Source organism: Lepisosteus oculatus, unplaced genomic scaffold (assembly GCF_040954835.1).
Source record: "Lepisosteus oculatus isolate fLepOcu1 unplaced genomic scaffold, fLepOcu1.hap2 HAP2_SCAFFOLD_803, whole genome shotgun sequence".
Lineage (NCBI taxonomy): Eukaryota > Metazoa > Chordata > Actinopteri > Semionotiformes > Lepisosteidae > Lepisosteus > Lepisosteus oculatus.
Window position 1 is genome coordinate 5,001 of NW_027168366.1, and position 24,941 is coordinate 29,941.

The window sequence follows — 24,941 nt, forward strand, 5'->3', positions numbered from 1 at the left end:
TGTTTTTCTAAAGGGGCCTCGCACTCTTTTCCAAGCAATGGTCACCATCCCCACCGAGTGTCACAATGTAGTCATGTCCTAGGACATCACCTGTTAGTCTCCATTTGTCTGCCACCAACACTTTAGGTTACGGAGTCACAACCGCACCCCGGAGACCAGAGGAGCCATTGGTGTTCTGGCGGCGCAGATTGGGCTGAAGGTGGGACGCTTGAATCTCGCTGTTGGAGGCCGTCTGAAACTGACCCAAGCCTTTCCCTTGAATTAAATGTAAATAAGAAATGAACCCCAGATGCACATGGAATCAATCACGTGTTTCCTTTGAGCCGTTTCAGAGACTGCTCCAGAGTTTACCTTGCACAGATGCGCAAAGATTAATGATGGGGGTGCACGCTTCCAGGCGTCTTACAACTGTAGGGACTGTTTAGAGACAATTCGTAGATTGTTCTCATTTCCCTCTATTCCCCGTGTTGCAGTGGTAGGATGACGTAAATTCCTGCTTCGACACGTAACGGCATTATAATCAAGTGCAGGAGCTGAGGGCTTTAGTTTTGTTTCGTTTTCCATGGCGTTCGTAAGCGCGCAAATCAAAGGCAATTCCTGCGTCTAACACGAATGTAAATGCTTTGGAAAGTGCAGTGTGGTGCAGCTTGTAAAATCCTTTTCCACATTTGTGGTTTGTTGATGTTTTTTCTGTCTGCCAAAGTTGCATTTTGACATCCGGACTGGGGGACTTCATCATTTGAACGTGAAGCCAGCCTTAAACCCTCTGAGGCATGTCTGTCTGCCGGCACGAATCTTGTGAAAGGTATTTTTTTTTTTAACGGAGAGCGACTTTAAAAAGGTTTCCGCAGCGACTTCGCACTCCGTGTTAGATTATAGGAGGAATGCGGCGGTAGCGAGCTCGCTTTTGTCATGGCCGAGTGGTTAAGGCGATGGACTCGAAATGCGTTGGGGCTTCCCCGCGCAGGTTCGGAACTTGCCGACTCCGGCGTCTGCCGCACGTCGCCTTGTGCCTGCGCGGCAAAGGCAAAGTGCCGCTTCTCCTTTCCCGGTACTATAAAAATGCTAAATCGCTTGGACCCGCTGCCATGGAAAGCAGTTCTTCAGATTACCACACATTCTGCGTTCGCACCTCTGGTGCTCTACTTATGCCTTTGAAAACCTAATGAATAAAGCTGAAAGAACCGACACGATATGTAGGTGCTCGTAAAGCACGCATTAAAGAACTGTTAACAGCAAGGGTTTCAGTGGGTTAACTGAGGAGAAGGCGTGATCGCTAATTGTTGACTTTTTATTTGGTGTTAGAAACACTCTTACTGTGCATGACGTGCAACAAATGTAGCCACAGAAATCGCATCACGCTTTCATGTATGCTATTGCAGACACCAACGTTGCCTAGATAGAAAACCGAAAAAGCCGTGGGTTTGCTTGTTGGTCTGAAGGATCTCTCTTCGAATCTCTATCATTTGTCAATGGAAGTAAAAGGCGCTGCAATCTCATACGTTCAGAATCAAACCCGCAGCTGTTGTTCGACTTTATTTCTTGACTAATTACAACTGAGTGTCGCATGAGCAGTTACGTAAACTTGTCTGGTATATTTGAACACAAATGCCGTTCTTCAATTAAAACTAACAGTACATTGTCAGTGACATTCAGTTCTATACAAACAAGAGACAGACAAGAGAATATTTCTACCTTTCATGTGGACTACGTGTTGACTTACTGATCGGAATAATTGAAAAGTTCGGGTTCATAGCCGATGCAGTGCGTGCTAATTAGAACAACAGCAACGCTGAGCTCTCAGCACCGTACTGAGCCCAGGTGTTTTTCTAAAGCTGTCAGGTGCAGTTCATTTACATGAAGGAAATCTCTTACTGGGTACGATTACAATACAGTAAGTAGCACAGGCTACTTAGGGAGTAGCCTGATGCGTTTAAAAACGACCCGAGCCAGGCAGAAGTCGAACCTACAATCTCCTGATCCGTAGTCAGACGTGTTATCCATTGCACCACTGACCCTGGTGCAACACTGCAGGACTGCAACCCGGTGAGCTCAGCACTGCAACTAGTAAAATACCCCCAGTCCATTCTTTTCCAAAAGTGAGAAACACCTGTTTTCTACATTTTGTCTGTTTTAAAACCATATCTCTTTAAACCAAACCAAGAGTTTGTCTTTTGCTCTGATATTCTGATTCATTTCGATTTCAAAGAAAAAAAAAACTACCTTCCAAAGCATCATAAAATTGTCCCTTCTTCCAGACTCTACTTCTCTCTTGTAGTAGTACAGCAGACCTTTCCAGGTGAGCAGATCACAGAGTCCGAAATGAGCTTCCTCCATCAAGCAAAGTACCTGAACATGACTCTGTCATCATAAAAGCGCCCCTGTAATAAAGAAATTCAATCTGAAATCAAGAGGGCAGTTGCCTACTGAAATACAAGAAGTCATCAATTTTAACCTAGCAACACATTAAAGGCTGCATCTATACAAGTACGATTCTAGAAATGCTCGCCAGATTACGTTTTAAGAAGGAACTGCGCTTCAGGTTCTGCCGAGATCTTAACTCGGATGGCAGGATTCAGAGTCCGGAGTGCGGACTGATTGCGCACGGAGGGTCCATATACTGTGGATCCCTCAGTGATCTTCCGCGTATTCAAACCGCCAGCGTGTGACTCCCCTGTCCCCGTGACCTCATTGCTCTGCTCTCTCCTCTGTGCAGCCGAGCCCGATTCACGGTAAAGTATCCTCTTTAAAAGATTAAGGAATGGGGTGAGCGTGATTTACCACCCTTTCAGCTAAGAACCCGACGTGCGCACCGTTTAAGCTGCATAGACTCGGTCGTTTAACTCTTCTCCATTAGCAGGGTTAAGGTTAAAGAAAAAAAACATTGCTGACTTCTTTTTTTTTTGCCAGCTGCTAGCGCTGATTAGCAAGGTTTGTATTTCATGTTTTGCAAGTTGCATCCATTTTAAGAAAAACAAGTCGTGTTAAAGACAGGAAATGAATACTTGCATTTAATTAAGTCTAGCCATAGGCGGTTATCCACTGGGATTCAGACCCAGGGTCTCCTGTTTACTAGACAGGCACTTTAACCAACTAAGCCACAGCGCCCTGGGAGTGCTGTCCTTTTGCAGCCACTTGGACACACCACTCAGACACATCTGCATTCGGTGTGTGCTCCGCCTGCTCGCTGAGCAAGTTGCCACCTTTACATACAATAGCAACATCGACACCAAGAGAAAGGATGACAAATGGCTTTTATCTGGAACTTTTCATGTCCAAGGAGCTCAATGTGCTTTCTGTGTACAACAGGGCCACTGAACTCCACGCTGGCCACTGAACCACAGCAGTGGCTTGCTGGCTTGACATCTCCCAAGGAAAATGTTGAAATCGCATGTGGAACAGGAAAATGACCCTCGAGTACGAGGGAAAAAAAAGAAAAAGATCATCTGGAGCGCGCCAACCCAGTTGGGACAGCCCAGTTTTGTTGACGAGGTGGCCGAGTGGTTAAGGCGATGGATTGCTAGTCCATTGTGCTTTGCACGCATGGGTTCAAATCCCATCCTTGTTGGTTTCCATGTCTGTTTCCATTCTGTTTTTGATCCCTATTGCTCAATGCACAGTGAAAGCATTGCATACATGTGTCTGACAATGAGAAATGGGCCCCTGAGACAGTCATTTGCCTGTTTCACAAATGATCGTATTTTACTAGAGATTCTGTTTGGGATTCAGATGTGCATTCGGACAGCAATCCCTTTCAAGAAATGATACGTTCTGGATGAGGTCAAAGGTGCATCATTTGGACACTTTGTGGGCTTGAAATACAAAGACAATCATGTTCTATGGTACAAGATAAATACAAAACTTAAGCTTTTATTATAATTAGATTTGTTTATAAAGCATAAGCAATCATTTATTACATTAATATATGTAAAAATAACATTTTAGCATCATACGTTTAGTATATTTAGTCCCTAATGCTGAAAGAAATGATCATAGAACATGACTTCTAACCTTACCTGCTGTGTTTTTGATCCCTATTGCTCAATGCACAGTGAAAGCATTGCATACATGTGTCTGACAATGAGAAATGGGCCCCTGAGACAGTCATTTGCCTGTTTCACAAATGATCGTATTTTACTAGAGATTCTGTTTGGGATTCAGATGTGCATTCGGACAGCAATCCCTTTCAAGAAATGATACGTTCTGGATGAGGTCAAAGGTGCTGGAACACTGTATTTAGGATGTGTTTGCAGTTATTCTGTGTTTCTAGCTTCAACCCAGTGATATATATATATATGCTCACTGATTTTTTGGTACATGCCCAGGGCAATAATCATTATGAGGATTTATTTCCATATGTGCTAGAGGTAGTGTTGTGAAATTCTTCAACACACTGGATCGCAGGTTTAAACCTGCACTCTTACTCCTTAAATACCAACAAATGCAGATATGTGGCAATCATATTGTAGCGGACACTCATTTGCCTGTTTCACAAATGATCATATTTTACTAGAGATTCTGTTTGGGATACGGATGTGCATTCTGACAACAATCTCTTTCAAAAAATGATTTTACCTTATCGCAGCTTTGCCCCTCTTGCCTCTTTGGAAAATATCTCCATCTTGTGGTCGTTGTTGGTAATGTTTAGACAATATCTCCATCTTGTGGTCGTTGTTGGTAATGTCTAGACAATATCTCCATCATGTGGTCGTTGTTGGTAATGTCTTCTTATGCCCTTTTTTATTTCAATTCTTTATTAGTTGATTCTAGAATCTCTACAATAGAGCTGAAAATATCAGTTTTGTAGCAGACAATATGACATTAGTTATAGTCCAATTAAGACTTTATTACCCTGTTTGTAACATAACAAATTAAAATTGATTAAAACTAAGTTTGGAACACCAGGGAACATAAAAAATGATTTTTAGGAAAACCATGAGGTTCTCTGTGTCCGATGCCTGCAAGGGGAGAAAGCTAGAATCCTTTGCTTTTTCAAAATTTGAAAATAAACATCATATAACAACAGCTTTCATTCCTAGGAGTGAAAAATAACCATTTTTGAAGACATATTAGTTTCTAAAACACTACAATAAAGTTAAAAACATCCGTTTTATATTACTTTTAGTATTTTTAGTGAAATTAGTCATTTATTGCACTATTTTTAATATAATCTCTAATTAAAAGTGAATAGAATTAAGTTTGGAGCAACAAGGAACACAAAAAAAAAGATTTTAAGGAAAAAAATGATGTCTTCTGTGCCAGGTGCCTGCAAGGGGAGAAAGCTAGAATCCTACCCAGGCTCCTGGAGTTCTGTCCTGGCTAAAGGAGGGTGAATCCATCCCCTTCAAAGCTCCATGAAAAAATGATCATTTAAAATTTGAAAAAAAAAAACATCATATAACAACAGTTTTCATTCATAGGAGTGAAAAACAACCATTTTTGAAGACATATTAGTTTCTAAAACACTACAATAAAGTTGAAAACATCCGTTTTATATTACATTAATTTTTGTGAAATTAGTCATTTATTGCACTATTTTTAATAAAATCTCTAATTAAAAGTGATTAAAATTAAGTTTGGAACAACAAGGAACACACAAAAAAAAGATTTTAAGGAAAAAAATATTGTCTTCTGTGCCACGTGCCTGCAAGGGGAGAAAGCTAGAATCCTACCCAGGCTCCTGGAGCTCTGTCCTGGCTAAAGGAGGGTGAATCCATCCCATTCAAAGCTCCATGAAAAAATGATATTTTTAAATTTGAAAAAAAAAAACATTATAGAACAACATCTCTTGGTCCACAGAGTGCAAAAATCCAACTTTGAAGAAAATCCATTGACTGATCCCCGAATCCTGAAGTTTCTTCGCATGATATCGGGCTTGCAACCACTTTCTGGAAAATTTTCAGCTCCATTGTAGAGATACTAGAATCAACTAATAGAGAATTAAAATAAAAAAGGGCATAAGAAGACATTACCAACAACGACCACAAGATGGAGATGTTGTCTAGACATTACCAACAAAGACCACAAGATGGAGATATTGTCTAGACATTACCAACAACGACCACAAGATGGAGATATTTTCCAAAGAGGCAAGAAGGGCAAAGCTGCGATAAGGTAAAATCATTTTTTGAAAGAGATTGTTGTCAGAATGCACATCCGTATCCCAAACAGAATCTCTAGTAAAATATGATCATTTGTGAAACAGGCAAATGAGTGTCCGCTACAATATGATTGCTACATATCTGCATTTGTTGGTATTTAAGGAGTAAGAGTGCAGGGGGTTTAAACCTGCGATCCAGTGTGTTGAAGAATTTCACAACACTACCTCTAGCACATATGGAAATAAATCCTCATAATGATTATTGCCCTGGGCATGTACCAAAAAATCAGTGAGCATATACATATATCGCTGTGTTGAAGCTAGAGACACAGAATAAGTGCAAACACATCCTAAATACAGTGTTCCTGCACCTTGACCTCATCCAGAATGTATCGTTTTTTGAAAGCGATTGCTGTCAGAATGCACAACTGAATCCCAAACAGAATCTCTAGTCAAATATGATCATTTGTGAAACAGGCAAATGAGTCTCTCAGGTGCCCATTGCTCATTTTCAGACACATTTATGCAATACTTTCACCATGCGTTGAGCAATAGGGATTAAAGATACCAGAGGTAAGGTTTAAAAGTGATTCTGAGGTGCAACACATCAGCGAAACAGCTAGGCATCTGAAATGCGGGGTTTGAGAGCCCTTCAGGGAACACCGTACCCTAAAGGTACCAGAAGTCCACTAGTATAAGCATTAAGTCACTGTCAGCCCTGTTGCAATGTAATTGCTACATATCTTCATTTCTTTGGTTTTTAAGGAGTAAGAGTGCAGGGGGTCTAAATCTGCGATCCAGTGTGTTGAAGTATTTCACAACACTACCTGTAGCCCGTCTGGAAATAAATCCTCATTCTGATTATTGACCTGGGCATGTACCAATAAATCACTGAGTATATATATATATCACTGTGTTGAAGCTAGAGACCTGTATGTAATAATATGATGCTAAATTGTTATTTTCACATGTAAGAAAACCGGCTCAGGGACGCCAAATATGTAATGTTGCCATAGCAAAATTAAATGTAGGGGGTCTCTGAAGGCACCAGTTCTGTAGGGTTTGGGCATTTACTGAGACAATTATTAATTGTAGCAGTAAATCACAAAGTTGATTCTTTTGATAGCTTTAGAATCCAACCATGTGACATAACTCAAACAACGCGCACACACAGGTACTAATACACGAGGATACATTTATTAATACATAAAATATGCATGTAAACCTAACAGATCTTATCAAGAGGGTTATCAGAATACAAAAGATATATATTCAGTCAGTTACGAAGTGTTACACATATCAAGAGGACATACGTTCAGTATATCATTCATTAAGACCGTTTCGTTAATGAACTTGGTTATAACTTCTACATTAGATACTCAAACAAGTACATAACTCTTAGGAATTAAATTGATATCAACTGGTTGGGATAACAATTGAATTCTCGAGCTGTAATGCATTGAAGTTGAATACTCATCCAATCTTTGGGGATTCAGATCTTCCTGCGGGCACAAAGAAACAGTTGCAGGCTGTTGCTGTCCAATCCGCGCTCTCTGGCTCCGTGCCAGGCTGTGCTGTGCGGCTTGCGACGCTGCACTGCTGATGCTCACTGTGGGCTTTAACTAGCAAAGTTTGTGCACAGGAGAAAAGATGACTGTGGGTCCCAGCAAGTCAGGAAGAGGACCGGTTCGTTTCTGATGAAGAGCTAGTTCTGAATAGTGATTCAGCTGTCCACAGTTCCGACCTGTTCACAAGGCCTGCTGCTGGTGCTAACCTCGGGTGGATCCTCTGGTTATTCTCTGGCAACCTCCGCTCTAGACTCTTAGAACAAAGGAAAGTTCTGGCACTCGTACACACTGGCCGTTCCGTGGTTGTCCGGGCTGAGTCTCAGGATGGTCAGGAGGCGCGCTGCGAGAATGTCCTGCCCTTGGGAGCCTTCTGCTCCTGGGCTGTCCTGCCCTGGAATTCTCCTTTGAATTCCCTTTAGAATTGTCCACAGAATCCTCTGAATCCTCCCTTCTGAATCTTACTGAATCTCACAGGCTCTCTGTGTTGCCTGTTTTTACCTGGAGGAACTTCAGCTCATTGATTGGCTGAAAGTTCCATGGGCATCAGAGTCCCACGTGGGTTACTCGGCCCTACCAGTCCCTGATTGATTGATCAAGGTGAGATATGAGTCACTTAGTCCTGACACTTAGTAATGCAGTCCAGATGTCCAACTGGCACTCCCTAGACAGATAGGCGCCAATGGATGACCATTGATCATGATAGCCAGGCTTAGCTAAGTGCATCCCCCTTTGGGAGCTGTCCTAGGACCTTAAATCACCCTGCAGAACAGTTTCTCTGTGGCTGCACCACAGAGATGAACAGAGAAATGGGGCCTCATTTGGGAAGGCTCAGAACACTTAATTCTGCCTTATTAATAAGCCTCGCCGCTACATATCCCCCCTTTTTGAAGGTCATGAGGTCCTGAGGCGTTGTTGCCTTCAAAACAAAACAGAGTTAAGTGATGTCCCTTGCCATTAGAACATTAATCTTAAATGTCCACATTACTCCTCGAGAATTCATACCGGAACCAGCGTTGGATACAAACAGGATGAATAACATCTGGAGTATGTATAAACACGGTAGGAGACATTATCTAAGTCTAGGAATTACACATCAGGAAGTTCACTGTCAATATCTGATACCTCTGTAGTACATATTTGGGGAGAAATCACTTCCTTTCTTTTGACATGCTACCTTTGACTCATTCATGCTACCCAGATTACATTTTGATGCAAGAGTACAGCATTCAGAGTACACTGTCAGTCATGATCCAGCTTCCCAGCAGCAGTGTTACAATAACAACAGTTCCTGTTCCCAGCCCCGCGATAAACCACAACATCTGTGTTGGGTATCTGCTTGGGTGGTTTGGAGGTTTGTTCCATTAAAGCAAACTAACTACCTGTACCTCTTCAGGGCTTACTGTTTCTTGGATTTCTATCCAATTCAATAGTGTGGCACCTGAAGGCATCCATGACCTCAAGTTTGGTCTTATGTTGTCTGGTTCCAGACCGTACAGTGTTAGGTTACCATGCTGTACTATGGCCTCCTCGGGAACTTGCAGGAAAACTGTTTGATTAGGTAGCTGCATTGTGGTAGCTGTATCATGCCTGTCACAAGTCATAGTGTCAGTTAAATGTGGTGTGCTGACCAGCCATTTACTTCCTACCTGCTCTTCATGGGGTTCATTAACCTCCCTCTGCTCGTTAGTAGCTTTACACCCTTCATTGGTGAATCGTTTAGACACAGCCAATGGATAGCTTTGGTGGCCATACCCATCTCAAGATTTGGAACCAAATTCAATCTTGGATTGCCTTCTGGGTGAGCTATGAGCGATGGGGTTAATGTCACATACTCCTCTACTGAGAAGAGTGGAATCAAGTGGGTTGGGAATCGTGCCGTGGTTAGACTAGCTACAGTGGCACTAAGCTCCCTTAATAGGTCTTGTGTCAACATTCTGGCCTGTTGCACACAAGCATAAACCCACTGTATAACACCAACAATCATGTCCACTGGTTGGGGAATAAGGTTTAACCCTGTTGCATAGGAAATTGCCTGTAGGGTTTTCCCTAAGCTTTCCAACTTTTGCTGCTGTCGATACAGTCTGTCACTACCCTCCGGCATCTCTGACCCCTGCCTTCTTGGGGCAGTCAGGGTGAGAGTGCCAGTAGCACACAAACCTACCAGAAAAAAGCAAACGTGCAACAGTGGCGGCAGCAATCAGTCCTCCCAAAAGTCTTTTCGGGTGGCTGATCCCAGTCATCTCCTTCTGAGTGACTGTCGCCTTTCTAAGCTGGCGCAGCGTGTACATGGTGTCTTTCTCAGTATGCCCTGTGGCATCTTGGGCACCAACATCCTGGAAATATGGGGAGATCTGACGCAGCTGCTGATGCTGCTCCTCCTTTTCCAGGGCATCTGCTTTTTCGATTTGTTCATGCCTGTGCTCTAGGAACCCTGCAGGGGGTGGTGCAGCGGTAGAGCATGCCTGACCCTCGGCTGAGTGGTCATCTGGAGCACCTGAGTGATCTGGGATTGTTACCCCATTCTCACTGTTCAGGTCCACCCTGCACACTTCCTGATTGAGGAATCCCTCTATCGGCATGTTTACAATCGTTCGCTGGGCGTGGGTGTAGGACACCTGCTCGCTCCCCCCTTCCCTTGCTAGGGGTTCAGGGAGCTGCCCCAGCACTGGGATAGCTAGTTCACTGTCTTTGAACTTACTATCACTCACCAGGCCCATGTCAGTGCAGGCGGGGATTCTGACACCCCTCTTTGCGATGTCCTGCACTGGCAGGCGGGTGACTTGACCATCCAGCTCCAGTCTGGCTGAACCACTGTTGGTCAGACTCAGACTGACAGACTGAGCTGGTGGCTGTAAGAAAACCGGCTCGGCTTTCATTCCCTGTCCCTTCTGGGGGACTGGGTGTGTTGGCAACCCTGCCGTTGAGGCAGGAACAATCAGGTCAGTCTCACTCACTACCTGGTAGTTGTGAGAAATAATGTTACCTGACTGCAGGTTCCCTGGGTCACAGCAGAGGGAATCGGCATCTGGGATCAGGTGTGTCCACAGCGCAGTAGTCTCAGCGTCCAGCTGGACCTCCTGTCTAACCTGTGAATGTTGCACCAGGGGCACCTGGCGGTGGCCCTGTGACAGCTGCTCAAGCAGATCCTTACTAATAGAGGACCTCTCAGGGCTAAGGGTGAGGGCTACATCACCAACCTGCTCTCCTGCCATCTGGATCCCTTCCACCACTGCAGGGTGGTGTTCCTGACCCCTCTTGGGTGCCAGGGTGCACAGGGAAAGCTCCTTTTCATCGCCAGGTGGGGAGATCTGCTCCTCTTTAGGGATGTAAAAGGTGTGTGCTTTACCTGGTGGATCAGGCGGCTGCTTGGAGCACCGCTCCTGTGGCATGGAGGCTGTTGGGACCTTGGCCGGGACACGACTTCCCTGTACAGTGCCTTGCGAAAGTATTCGGCCCCCTTGAACTTTTCAACCTTTTGCCACATTTCAGGCTTCAAACATAAAGATATAAATTTTTTATTTTATGTGAAGAATCACCAACAAGTGGGACACAATTGTGAAGTGGAACGAAATCTATTGGATTTTTGAAACTTTTTTAACTAATAAAAAAATGAAAAGTGGGGCGTGCAAAATTATCCGGCCCCCTAGCGTTAATACTTTGTAGAGCCACCTTTTGCTGCGATTACAGCTGCAAGTCGCTTGGGGTATGTCTCTATCAGTTTTGCACATCGAGAGACTGAAATTCTTGCCCATTCTTCCTTGCAAAACAGCTCGAGCTCAGTGAGGTTGGATGGAGAGCGTTTGTGAACAGCAGTTTTCAGCTCTTTCCACAGATTCTCGATTGGATTCAGGTCTGGACTTTGACTTGGCCATTCAAACACCTGGATACGTTTATTTGTGAACCATTCCTTTGTAGATTTTGCTGTATGTTTGGGATCATTGTCTTGTTGGAAGATAAATCTCCGTCCCAGTTTCAGGTCTTTTGCAGACTCCAACAGGTTTTCATCCAGAATGGTCCTGTATTTGGCTGCATCCATCTTCCCCTCAATTTTAACCATCTTCCCTGTCCCTGCTGAAGAAAAGCAGGCCCAAACCATGATGCTGCCACCACCATGTTTGACAGTGGGGATGGTGTGTTGAGGGTGATGAGCTGTGTTGCTTTTACGCCAAACATATCGTTTTGCATTGTGGGCAAAAAGTTCGATTTTGGTTTCATCTGACCAGAGCACCTTCTTCCACATGTTTGGGGTGTCTCCCAGGTGGCTTGTGGCAAACTTTAGACGAGACTTTTTATGGATATCTTTGAGAAATGGTTTTCTTCTTGCCACTCTTCCATAAAGGCCAGATTTGTGCAGTGTAAGACTGATTGTTGTCCTATGGACAGACTCTCCCACCTCAGCTGTAGTTCTCTGCAGTTCATCCAGAGTGATCATGGGCCTCTTGGCTGCATCTCTGATCAGTCTTCTCCTTGTCTGAGCTGAAAGTTTAGAGGGATGGCCAGGTCTTGGTAGATTTGCAGTGGTCTGATACTCCTTCCATTTCAAGATGATCGCTTGCACAGTGCTCCTTGGGATGTTTGAAGCTTGGGAAATCTTTTTGTATCCAAATCCGGCTTTAAACTTCTCCACAACAGTATTACGGACCTGCCTGGTGTGTTCCTTGGTCTTCATGATGCTCTCTGCGCTTTCAACAGAACCTTGAGACTATCACAGAGCAGGTGCATTTATACAGAGACTTGATTACACACAGGTGGATTCTATTTATCACCATCAGTCATTTAGGACAACATTGGATCATTCAGAGATCCTCGCTGAACTTCTGGAGTGAGTTTGCTGCACTGAAAGTAAAGGGGCCGAATAATTTTGCACGCCCCACTTTTCATTTTTTTATTAGTTAAAAAAGTTTCAAAAATCCAATAGATTTTGTTCCACTTCACAATTGTGTCCCACTTGTTGGTGATTCTTCACATAAAATAAAAAATTTATATCTTTATGTTTGAAGCCTGAAATGTGGCAAAAGGTTGAAAAGTTCAAGGGGGCCGAATACTTTCGCAAGGCACTGTATATCCGGGGAACAAGGAAATATTTTTATTTCTTGTCCAGAGGGAACAGAAGGAATCTCCACATAGGCTTCTGTGTTCGGTGGGCACTGTGTGAGCACAGTCTGCCTCTTGGCCCCCCTTTCCTTCTGTACAGAAGGCTTAGGAGCCTTGACCTGTTTCCACACTTTGCCTTTCTGGTGATCCACCAAAGGTTCCTCTCTGAGTCGCATGCCCTTTTCTTTTTCAACCCGTTTGAGCTTGCCGTGTGACATCAAACACCTTTCAACCTCAGTGTCAATCAGTGTCTCACAGTGTAAGACATCTCCCATGGCAGCCTTGAGGTAAAAGCTTCTTGCTTTTCCTCTGTGTTTTACTGCCTGCTCTGTGACTTCAGGGGTGGAGTCAGCACTCACTTGGGAGTGGCTGAATTCATCCAGGCAGGAACCCTTCTGCTCAATCAGATAGACTGAGGGAGGGAGAGGGGGCGGGTCTCCGCCTCCTCATGGAGAGTATCAGCTCATTCACGCTTCCGGCAGCCTTGGGGAGCGGTTGTCCCTGTCCTAATAAAGCTTGTTCAAGCCTGGCCAGGCGGGTGGCTACTGAATCCTTTTGTTCAGCTTTATCTAGCCCTTTCCCTCCCCCGGTGTTCTCATGGCACTTAGGACGCTGGGTGTGGTCCTGTGTGCATGCTTTGGAACGGGGCTTAGCCAGCTCAGGAGCCTGTGCTCCTTCGAGCAGGGGGGAATTAACCCTGCTGGCTCTGACGGCAAACACAGTCACTTTAACAGCTTTTTGCTCAGAGCGACTTTGGACATCATACTCCCAGGCTTTCTGCACGAATCTCTTAATATCAGTCATTTTCATGGTCTGTGCATCTGTATGCATTAAGATCATCTTTCTGACTGACGGGTGGAGATTCGCAATGAATAAACCCTTGAAATGTGTGTTCTCTTCGCAACCCTCATCATTTCGCCCTGCAAAATAAGTTCGTCTAAGTCTCTCGTAATATTCGCGAGGGGACTCTGCTCTCTTGTGCTTAATGTTAAGAGCGGCGGCTATCGCAGCAGTCGGGTCAATAAACGCACTGTTTTCTTCGATAAGTGCTTGACAAAGCTGCTCAAAATCATTACAGACTTCTTTCATCTGCCTAGCCATCCACTCATGTACAGCTCTGCTGGTAGTTTTCCTGACCAGAAACACTTTCTCCTGTTCTGTGGCGTTTGGCAGATACTGCAGGGTATACCTGAGGTCCTGAATATAACTCTCGATATTATTCTTTGACACTGCGGGGTCAAATCTCTCTATGTCCTTCGCTAGCTCTCTCAGAGAATGGAGATTTATCCTTCTAGCTTCTCCGCTGACGGAGATATGGAAGAGATCGTGGTCAGACCTGTCGCTGCTAGAGAGAGTGCTTAATAGCGACTCGAATTCAGACCTTTTAGCAACCATCGTTAAACTTAAAGAGTATTACTTTTAAGTACGAAATCACAGTTTTACCACAGAAAACCACAAGATCAAGTATGCAATCAACCCGGTAGATCGCAAAAGATCACAAAACAATCAAGCACTGCTTAAAGAGCAAGGGGAACTTTTTTTTCTTTCGGCTTTCAGCACACCGTATTGTTGTGTATGAAACCCGCGGCGTTTTATATTGAATTATTCCGCTTGGTTGACTCATTTCAGTCTTGCCACGCCCACCCAGGGACGCCAAATAATGTAAGAAAACCGGCTCAGGGACGCCAAATATGTAATGTTGCCATAGCAAAATTAAATGTAGGGGGTCTCTGAAGGCACCAGTTCTGTAGGGTTTGGGCATTTACTGAGACAATTATTAATTGTAGCAGTAAATCACAAAGTTGATTCTTTTGATAGCTTTAGAATCCAACCATGTGACATAACTCAAACAACGCGCACACACAGGTACTAATACACGAGGATACATTTATTAATACATAAAATATGCATGTAAACCTAACAGATCTTATCAAGAGGGTTATCAGAATACAAAAGATATATATTCAGTCAGTTACGAAGTGTTACACATATCAAGAGGACATACGTTCAGTATATCATTCATTAAGACCGTTTCGTTAATGAACTTGGTTATAACTTCTACATTAGATACTCAAACAAGTACATAACTCTTAGGAATTAAATTGATATCAACTGGTTGGGATAACAATTGAATTCTCGAGCTGTAATGCATTGAAGTTGAATACTCATCCAATCTTTGGGGATTCAGATCTTCCTGCGGGTACAAAGAAACAGTTGCAGGCTGTTGCTGTCCAATCCGCGCTCTCTGGCTCCGTGCCAGGCTGTGCTGTGCGGCTTGCGACGCTGCGCTGCTGATGCTCACTGACCGGCTAGTTAGTGTTGGCTTTAACTAGCAAAGTTTGTGCACAGGAGAAAAGATGACTGTGGGTCCGAGCAAGTCAGGAAGAGGACCGGTTCGTTTCTGATGAAGAGCTAGTTCTGAATAGTGATTCAGCTGTCCACAGTTCCGACCTGTTCACGAGGCCTGCTGCTGGTGCTAACCTCGGGTGGATCCTCTGGTTATTCTCTGGCAACCTCCGCTCTAGACTCTTAGAACAAAGGAAAGTTCTGGCACTCGGACACACTGGCCGTTCCGTGGTTGTCCGGGCTGAGTCTCAGGATGGTCAGGAGGCGCGCTGCGAGAATATCCTGCCCTTGGGAGCCTTCTGATCCTGGGCCGTCCTGCCCTGGAATTCTCCTTTGAATTCCCTTTAGAATTGTCCACAGAATCCTCTGAATCCTCCCTTCTGAATCTTACTGAATCTCACAGGCTCTCTGTGTTGCCTGTTTTTACCTGGAGGAACTTCAGCTCATTGATTGGCTGAAAGTTCCATGGGCATCAGAGTCCCACGTGGGTTACTCGGCCCTACAAGTCCCTGATTGATTGATCAAGGTGAGATATGAGTCACTTAGTCCTGACACTTAGTAATGCAGTCCAGATGTCCAACTGGCACTCCCTAGACAGATAGGCGCCAATGGATGACCATTGATCATGATAGAAAGGCTTAGCTAAGTGCATCCCCCTTTGGGAGCTGTCCTAGGACCTTAAATCACCCTGCATGAATAGTCTCTCTGTGGCTGCACCACAGAGATGAACAGAGAAATGGGGCCTCATTTGGAAAGGCTCAGAACACTTAATTCTGCCTTATTAATAAGCCTCGCCGCTACACACATATATTAATGTAATAAATGATTGCTTATGCTTTATAAATAAATCTAATTAAAATAAAAGCTTAAGTTTTGTATTTATCTTGTACCATAGAACATGATTTTCTTTGTATTTCAAGCCCACAAAGTGTCCAAATGTTCTATGATCATTTCTTTCATCATTAGGGACTAAATATACCAAACGTATGATGCTAAAATCCTGAAAAAAGGATAGGCTCCATTTCGTCAGTAGATTGGAGTCCAAAACTGATTTGGGTCAATATACATTACCTTTGAAGATAAGGTACAGTCTACTGTAGGGAACCATCAACTTAGAAAGCATTGGCCTTCCCTGGGGGTCAGGTAGGTGCAAAAGATAAACCTTTATCCTATCTTTATCTTAAGATAAGTGTCCAAGCAGTATTTTTCCAAGTTTCACCAAGCTCATCATGTTGCCATAGTAGACAAAGTTCTATAAAATGTTAAATAACTTTAGAAAAAAGCATCTTGGTCTTTCAGTACTGTACAAGGTGAATTAAACTGTCCCTGGTAATAAAAAGTAATTAGAAGCATCCCAGAAACATCCCAGCATCCCAGAAACATTCTAGAAACATTCTATCTCTAGAAACATTAGCTGTTTTATATCATGTAATTTAGTGTGATGTTGTCAGAATTCAAGGACATTATCACACACAGAAATTGGTTCAGTTAAATCTAAAAAACACACCTAAACATGGGTTTAAATGTAAAACAGAAGTCTTACCTCTTGTCAAAAGATTTAATTCAAGAAGCGATGTAATAAATGATTGCTTATGCTTTATAAACAAATCTAATTAAAATAAAAGCTTAAGTTTTGTATTTATCTTGTACCATATAACATGGTTTTCTTTGTATTTCAATACCACAAAGTGTCCAAATGACACACTACATGATATAAGGAAGATTATCACATGCATATCGGTATTATCTTTCTTATGAAAATGCATTCCTTTCATTACATTTTACTTTTTAAAATGAACTCAAATTGTGTATAATGTAATAATGTAAGTAGAATAGATTCTAACAATATAATGATCCAGTGTGTTGCACTACTTCACTGCTTCACTGCTCTATGCCGTCTGGAAATAAATCCTCAGACTGCTCACTGCCCTGGGCTTGTACCAATAAATTACAGGAGCACGTCTATATATCACTGCGTTGAAGCAGAAGACACACAATCACTGCAAACACATCCTAAATACAGTGTTCCAACACCTTTGACCTCATCCAGAACGTATCATTTATTGAAAGGGATTGCTGTCAGAATGCACATCTGAATCCCAAACAGAATCTCTAGTAAAATACGATCATTTGTGAAACAGGCAAATGACTGTCTCAGGGGCCCATTCCTCATTGTCAGACATATGTATGCAATGCTTTCACCGTGCATTGAGCAATAGGGATTAAAAACACCGCAGGTAAGGTTAGATGTCATGTTCTATGATCATTTCTTTCAGCATTAGGAACTAAATATACTAAACGTATGATACTAAAATGTTATTTTCACATATATTAATGTAATAAATGATTGCTTATGCTTTATAAATAAATCTAATTAAAATAAAAGCTTAAGTTTTGTATTTATCTTGTACCATAGAACAAGATTTTCTTTGTATTTCAAGCCCACAAAGTGTCCTTTGATCTCTTATCTGTGGTAATCCACAATGACCCCGTTCTTCAGGTGATTCATCATGTCCTCCCTCGTCTGTTGAGAGGCCATCCCGATCTCTTCTGCCGTGGCATGCTTCATACACGCTCTCTTGAAGTGAGCAGGAAGCTGATCAAAAGTATTCAGGCACATCTTGCACACCAGGGGAATCCTCGCGGGTTTCCTTTGAAAATAAATAATACCATCTGTGTATAGAAACAAGCTAAGACTGATTTCTTAAATTATCCTTAAAATTCTCTCTCATAGTTTGAGCATAATGATTTTATTGCATTTATATAAGAATTGCTCATTGCTCCAAAATAAATAATGGTTTCATAAAAAAGTGAACACTTACTTGGTCTCAGTCACAGACTTTCCAATAGAAGCCATTGTGGAGTTCAGCAACTGCAGGTCCTAGAAGTGGGGAAGGAATTTTAAAAGAGAAATTGAATTACAATACAGAAGGAATGGCTGAGGGTTCACTGAAATATATAAATATACAAATTCCAAAGACTGAGTCCATATAGAAACAACTACTTTTCATTTTCAGTATAAGAAAAAAAAAACATTATCTTCCAAAGCATCATAAAATTGTCCCTTCTTCCAGACTCTACTTCTCTCTTGTAGTAGTACAGCAGACCTTTCCAGGTGAGCAGATCACAGAGTCCGAAATAAGCTTCCTCCATCAAACAAAGTACCTGAACATGACTCTGTCTTCATAAAAGCGCCCCTGTAATAAAGAGATTAAATCCAAAATCAAGAGGGCAGTTGCCTACTGAAATACAAGAAGTCATCAATTTTAACCTAGCAACACATTAAAGGCTGCATCTATACAAGTGCGATTCTAGAAATGCTCACCAGATTACGTTTTAAGAAGGAACTGCACCTCAGGTTCCGCTGAGATCTTAACTCGGATGGCAGGATTCAGAGTCCGGAGTGCGGACTGATGGCGAACGGAGGGTCCACATACTGTGGATCCCTCAGTGATCTTCCGCGTATTCAAACCGCCAGCGTGTGACTCCCCTGTCCCTGTGACCTCATTGGTCTGCTCTCTCCTCTGTGCAGCCGAGCCCGACTCACGGTAAAGTGAAAAAAAAGATGCCCTCAACGTGAGATATACTCTGGAGCGAGGATAGATGTTACCTTTTTATCATTGAACAGGATGTATGTGATGTGGCGACTAGGTTCAATTTTGTATCCTCTTTAAAAGATTAAGGACTGGGGTGAGTGTGATTTACCACCCTTTCAGCTAAGAACCCGACTTGCGCATCGTTTAAGCTGCATTGACTCGGTCGTTTAACTCTTCTCCATTAGCAGGGTTAAGGTTAAAGAAAAAAACATTGCTGACTTCTTTTTTTTTTGCCAGCCGCTAGCGCTGATTAGCAAGGCTTGTATTTCATGTTTTGCAAGTTGCATCCATTTTAAGAAAAACAAGTCGCGTTAAAGACAGGAAATGAATACTTGCATTTAATTAAGTCTAGCCGTAGGCGGTTGTCTGTAATGACCAGTTCTGTTCGAGAAGACACAACAAAGAAGGCACCGCTGGGATTCGAACCCAGGATCTTCTGTTTACTAGGCAGGCGCTTTAACCAACTAAGCCACAGCGCCCCAGGAGTGCTGTTCTTTTGCAGCCACTTGGACACACCACTCAGACACATCTGCATTCGGTGTGTGCTCCGCCTGCTTGCTGAGCAAGTTGCCACCTTTACATACAATAGCAACATCGACACCAAGAGAAAGGATGACAAATGGCTCTTATCTGGAACTTTTCATGTCCAAGGAGCTCAATATGCTTTCTGTGTACAACAGGGCCACTGAACTCCACACTGGCCACTGAACCACAGCAGTGGCTTGCTGGCTTGACATCTCCCAAGGAAAATGTTGAAATCACATGTGGAACAGGAAAATGACCCTCGAGTACGAGGGAAAAAAAAGAAAAAGATCATCTGGAGCGCGCCAACCCATGTCCGGACAGCCCAGTTTCGTCGACAAGGTGGCTGAGTGGTTAAGGTGATGGACTGCTAATTCATTGTGCTCTGCAGTCATGGGTTCAAATCTCATTCTCGTCGCTCTCCATGTCTGACACATGTGCCTGTTTGACGTCGGCCCTCCTGTTGCTTGCTCCGGTGCTAGAGCCGTACATTTTCTAGCGGTGGCTGAACATGGTATAGTAGGCCAACGTCGGTATCGAGCAGTGACAGTAACAGTACTTACTGCGCCCCATAAGAAATCGTTTGTCCCTGTTCAAAAGAGATTGTGCGATGTCCTGCGGCGTTCGTAAAGCAAACCTTTGACAGTTTGAAAAGAGGAATTTATTCTGCTTCCTGTGCGTGCAGTAGTTACAAAGTTGAACGTCTTTACACGATCTGCTGCAGTTTTCAGTGGGCGGGCTTTGTCAGATGGCTTGAAAAAACGCACTGTGTTTCGGCTGAACTCCACACTCATGAGCAGTGTCCTGCATGTTTTCTGTGTATAGCTGTCTTTTAACGCATACAGAATTCATTTGAAATCATTGATTTCTCCAATTAACAAGGGTCCCTTTTTGAACCTGCGAGAAGCATTCTTTCAATGTAACAGATTTACTCCGGGGAAAGCCAGCATGACATTGAGAGTAGCTCAAGCTTTCAGCACCCATATTGGACTGCGTGTATGCAGACACCACTCAGAATCCCCTGTAAGATTCTCCCTCAATTCCGTTTTTCAGTGCTTTAGCTCTTTCAAAAGGCTTCGCTTTGCTAGTCACAATCCAAGGCTCATGATAGCATTTGAAAACATTCACCACTGCGTTGGCCGGGAATCGAACCCGGGTCAACTGCTTGGAAGGCAGCTATGCTCACCACTATACCACCAACGCATGCCCACAGGAAGTCTGCAGGACACCACCAGAGAATGCTTTTTTAAAAAAAAATTTTATTAAACATAGAATTTACAAATACAAATACAACAAGAGGATCAGAGTCATGTACAAGAGAAAAAAAATGCAGCAGAAAAAAGCATTTAACTACCAGAGGTAATTAAGTAATTATGTGATCAAATTGTATATTTTACATGTATCATATTTTCCTTGCTTTAATATTTCTCAATTATTTATAAACTTTAGTTTCAACATGCATGCGTTTCCTGTAAAAAATAAAACTCAGCACACAGTTTTTCTTTTAACAACATTTCGAGTACCTCTGGCATTCATGAAAAAGACATACACAAAAGCAAATAACTAACTCTAAGACTGTCTAAACTATTGAGTTTTTCAAAGAACCAGAACTATAACAGTCCTTAACACTTAACTACACCATTCCAAACTAACACTAAAGAAACACTAGTATATACTGGTATAACAAATAAAACCAAACATAATCATTAACTGAGCAGTCACTGGGAGCAAATCTCCTTCCCGTCCACAAAGGCCCTCGCTCCCACAAAGTAGGCTCTCCTCCCCTCTCTTCTGGCAGCTTCAACCTGGGGCCACAGCTGGTTCCTGGTACTCCTGTCCGCAGCAGACAGGTCCTCTGCAAACCTCAGTTTGTTCCCATTCAAATACTCATTCCCCCTCGCCGCTCGCCACAGCATGTCCCTCGCCGTCCTCTTGGTGAACTGTATTATAATCGATCTGGGGAGCACTTGCCCAGACATGTTCGCTCTCCCGAGCTTGTGAACAAAGTCAATGGCCGATATTACGTCCTCCTGGTCCGGCAGGGTCCTTTTACAGATACCCTTCACTGTTGCAACAAGGTCCTTATCACGTTCCTCTTTAACTCCAAATAATTTTAAATTCCATCATCGACGGTATCTATCTACATCGTTCACTTTCAATTCAAGTTCTTTAATATGCTTTTCTTGTTTGGTATTTACTTGTTTAAGAACTTTTACTTCACTCTTTAAGTCTTCAACCTCTTTAAACACACAGTCCATGGACTTTTTAAGACTTTCGATTGCGACTGTATTAGATCAAGTCATTTCCTTCAGCTCACCCATGCTCTGTGCCATCATGTTGAAGATGTTGGTCTGGAGCTCCTCCAGCGTCAGGTTGCCCCTTCCTCTCTTGGCTGCCGGGGTTTTCACAGGTGTGCTGGGCAGGGACTCCGGCTCTTCCTCTGGCAGCTGAGTCTCACTTGGGCTGCGAGCGCTCGCGTACGAGCGCATCTCCAGCACTCTTTCCACGTCCCCTCCAGCTGCTTCACTTTTCCCTTTAGTTGCCATCAATTTTCTTGTAGTGCTATACATATACGATTGAGGTATCTTAGAGTTCTCCTTCGAAGACCCAGCACTCTCTTTTCTTTTCCCAGTGTTACTCATATCGAAATTCTTAAACCTAAAAAAAATAGTTTTTTTTTCTTTCAATTATAACTGAAGTTTAAACAAGTAGTGTTAAGTCCTTATTTTTCTGTAGTCAAAAAAAGCAAAAATTAACATTCAGGTCATGAAAAACTCAAAAAAAATCCTCAACCACTAAACTTTACCTCCCACCTGAGCGCCATCTTGAACGCCCCTACCACCAGAGAATGCTCAAGATTTCGGAAGCTGTCTCCGGGACGTTCTGATTCCACACATCCTGAATAAATCATGATATTGTTAGTTGCTGTAGCTAGACGTTCAAATGAGTTTCATGGCCAGATGGACTGTTTCCTCCAGCGGTATAGTATTGCAGTGAGACAGCACGATGCCTGCAAGACTATGTCACGCTAAACGCCACAGATTGTGTTTGTCCGTTCGTGTCAGTCATCCTGCAGCCACGGGAAGTGGGACACAAACATGCCGCAATGCTTTCAAGACGTTAGGATTTGTTTGTGCAACATCCGAGAAGAGTACTTGTGGCTTGAATGTGAACTGTACGTGCCCACCCCCTTTCCTCTGTAGTGCATGAGTTCCTCCCGGCATGCCCTTCGTCATTGTTCTGTCATCTTGTATTTAAAGGGTTGTATTTCTGCTGCTGAAAAGAATCAACGGGTTTCTTTGTTCCCAACGGAGCCCTTGTCTGTCATGAAATTCTTCAAAACCTCAAGCTAGAAGAAGACGACAAATATGAAGCGTTACAGCAACGACATGCCATGAGACGATTGATAACGATTTCCATAGGATCCCCGCGGTTGCCTGGCAACCGTCAGCTTTGCGCAGTGGCAGTATCGTAGCCTGTGAGGTTTAGCCGAGGCGGGATTATTGCTAGTTGAAAACTTTTCCCAATACCCCGCTTCCGCCGGTTTGCAATACAATCAGCGAAAGCTATTTTTGACAGTCTCGTTAGAGACTGAGCAAGGTGTTTAAAGACAGATTTGGTCATGGTGACATCATGGTAGAAAGAAGCGAGCTTGTTCCCAGTGGGCATTGATTCGTCGAATATACGTATATTTACGGCGAAATTACGGCTATACGTATATATACGTCGCCTCGACGTATAATCAACGTCGAATTGCAACCGTAAAATTGACGACATTAACAAACGCATATATAACGTCGAAAACACATCTAACACAGTGCCTGAGGCTTTTTACTGTATGTATCGTGTGTGCCGCAACTAGGAGTATACGGCACTCTGCACAGTGTACGAAGTAAATTATTTTCGCAGCAATTAATTTACATGTGTATAATAAATATAGTAAATATAATAAATTAATTTCTGCGAAAATAATTTACTTCGTACACTGTGCAGAGTGCCGTATACTCCTAGTTGCGGCACACACGATACATACAGTAAAAAGCCTCAGGCACTGTGTTAGATGTGTTTTCGACGTTATATATGCGTTTATTCATGTCGTCGATTTTACGGTTGCAATTCGACGTTGATTATACGTCGAGGCGACGTATATATACGTATAGCCGTAATTTCGCCGTAAATATACGTATATTCGACGAATCAATGCCCACAGCTTGGCATACAAGGGTTTTGCTGAGGGGTCTTGCCACCTGCCTGAAAAAAAACAGTAAAATGTTTGAGTGCCTATAGAGTTTCTATTTTTATTTTCTTGACAAAAGTTGATACCATTTCCTGGACACCCCGTCCCCCATCAGTGTGCGGTGCCCGAGGAAAAATCTGTAGGGGGGCGTCTGAAATTCTGAGGGGGGAGTGATATTTCGGTTGAAACGGAGCTGTTCGGTGCAGCTACCCAAATGAAATCTCGCAGCTATGCCATTGATTAGTGCTTCATGATAGAAGATAACGACTAGCAATCTGGTATTTGCGATGAAGTTCAGTTTCACATTTTTCGTCACTCTCACGGTTTGTATTGCCTGGAGCAAAAAGTACCATAAGCGTTCATTTTTGCAGCTACATGGACGTTCTGAATCGTTAAGAAAAAAATGTTGTAAAACCAACAGAAAGCACAGACTGCTATAACTAGTCCTAGTTATATAACGATTTTAAGTATTAAATCTTTACTGCAAGGAACTACTGCAAGGAATCGGTCCACCTGAGCAAACAGGATCGTAATGTTGACACTCAATAATATGTGCAGTTCCTGGACGGATAGCCCTCCTGCCCATCAAACAGACTGAGTGACTGTTCGTGTCATTTAGTGTTGTCTGACCATTGACAAAGTACAACTATTTTTTTAGGGCGCAAATTAAGTTAGGTAAAACTTTTTGCCCAAAACTGAAGGGGCGACATTCCCCCCTCCCCCCGTGATGCCAGGCCTGTCCCCATCCTATTCCATAATGTAATTATATATAATACCATACAACAGTGACCGATCCTTACTAACTGCATGCGTTAAAATTGCACATCAGCTCATAGCAGGGGGCACATAGCCGCGATGTATTATCAATGTTAAATTTCAACCATAATATCGACAACATTAATAAACGCATACGTTGAGAAAATATCGAACCCAGCATATTTTCCGGTTATATACCACAATGCATTGCTAGTATTCGTTGGTCACCATTTTGGACACGTTTTTCAAACGTAGAAGTATATCCGCAAATATCTCAGCAATCCTCTTTTGACGAGTAAGTATGAACAATAATAATACTATCTGAATACATACAGATCTTTCTTAATATTATTTTGATTAAAATAGTATGTGAATAAGCAAAAAAATGGCACATAAAATAGTGTGAATGGGGAAGATGACACAAAATCGTTTTGCCATTTCTCTTATTCTTATTCTATGTTGTACTTTCAAACTTTGGGTACTCTTTAATTAGGATAGACTTTATTGCTCAACTGCTATGATGCAAGCCAAATTTTATACATTGATTTCAGCTTTGAGCTTAGTAAACCGTTCATTTTTTAGATTATACTAAAGAAGATATTAATCATCATTTATTTGGGAAGTAATATTATATAATTTTCTCCTAGCTGCGGTGCTGAAGTCCCACCCTACATCAACAGAAAAAGAAATAAAGGAGCACGCAATGTGTTACTTGAAGAATG

At 42.8% G+C, this 24,941-nt stretch overlaps 3 non-coding genes across 3 annotated transcripts; 1 reads left to right on the forward strand and 2 right to left on the reverse strand.

Annotated features, from left to right (window-relative positions):
• Positions 1-19,109: 19,109 nt before the first annotated feature.
• Positions 19,110-19,183, reverse strand: trnat-agu (transfer RNA threonine (anticodon AGU)). The gene has a single exon. It is a non-coding gene; the product is annotated as a tRNA-Thr (tRNA).
• Positions 19,184-20,357: 1,174 nt separating this feature from the next.
• On the reverse strand, positions 20,358-20,429 carry trnag-ucc (transfer RNA glycine (anticodon UCC)). Its single transcript has one exon. It is a non-coding gene; the product is annotated as a tRNA-Gly (tRNA).
• Positions 20,430-22,675: 2,246 nt separating this feature from the next.
• LOC138235473 (U4 spliceosomal RNA) lies at positions 22,676-22,817 on the forward strand. Its single transcript, XR_011188169.1, has one exon. It is a non-coding gene; the product is annotated as a U4 spliceosomal RNA (small nuclear RNA).
• Positions 22,818-24,941: the final 2,124 nt, after the last annotated feature.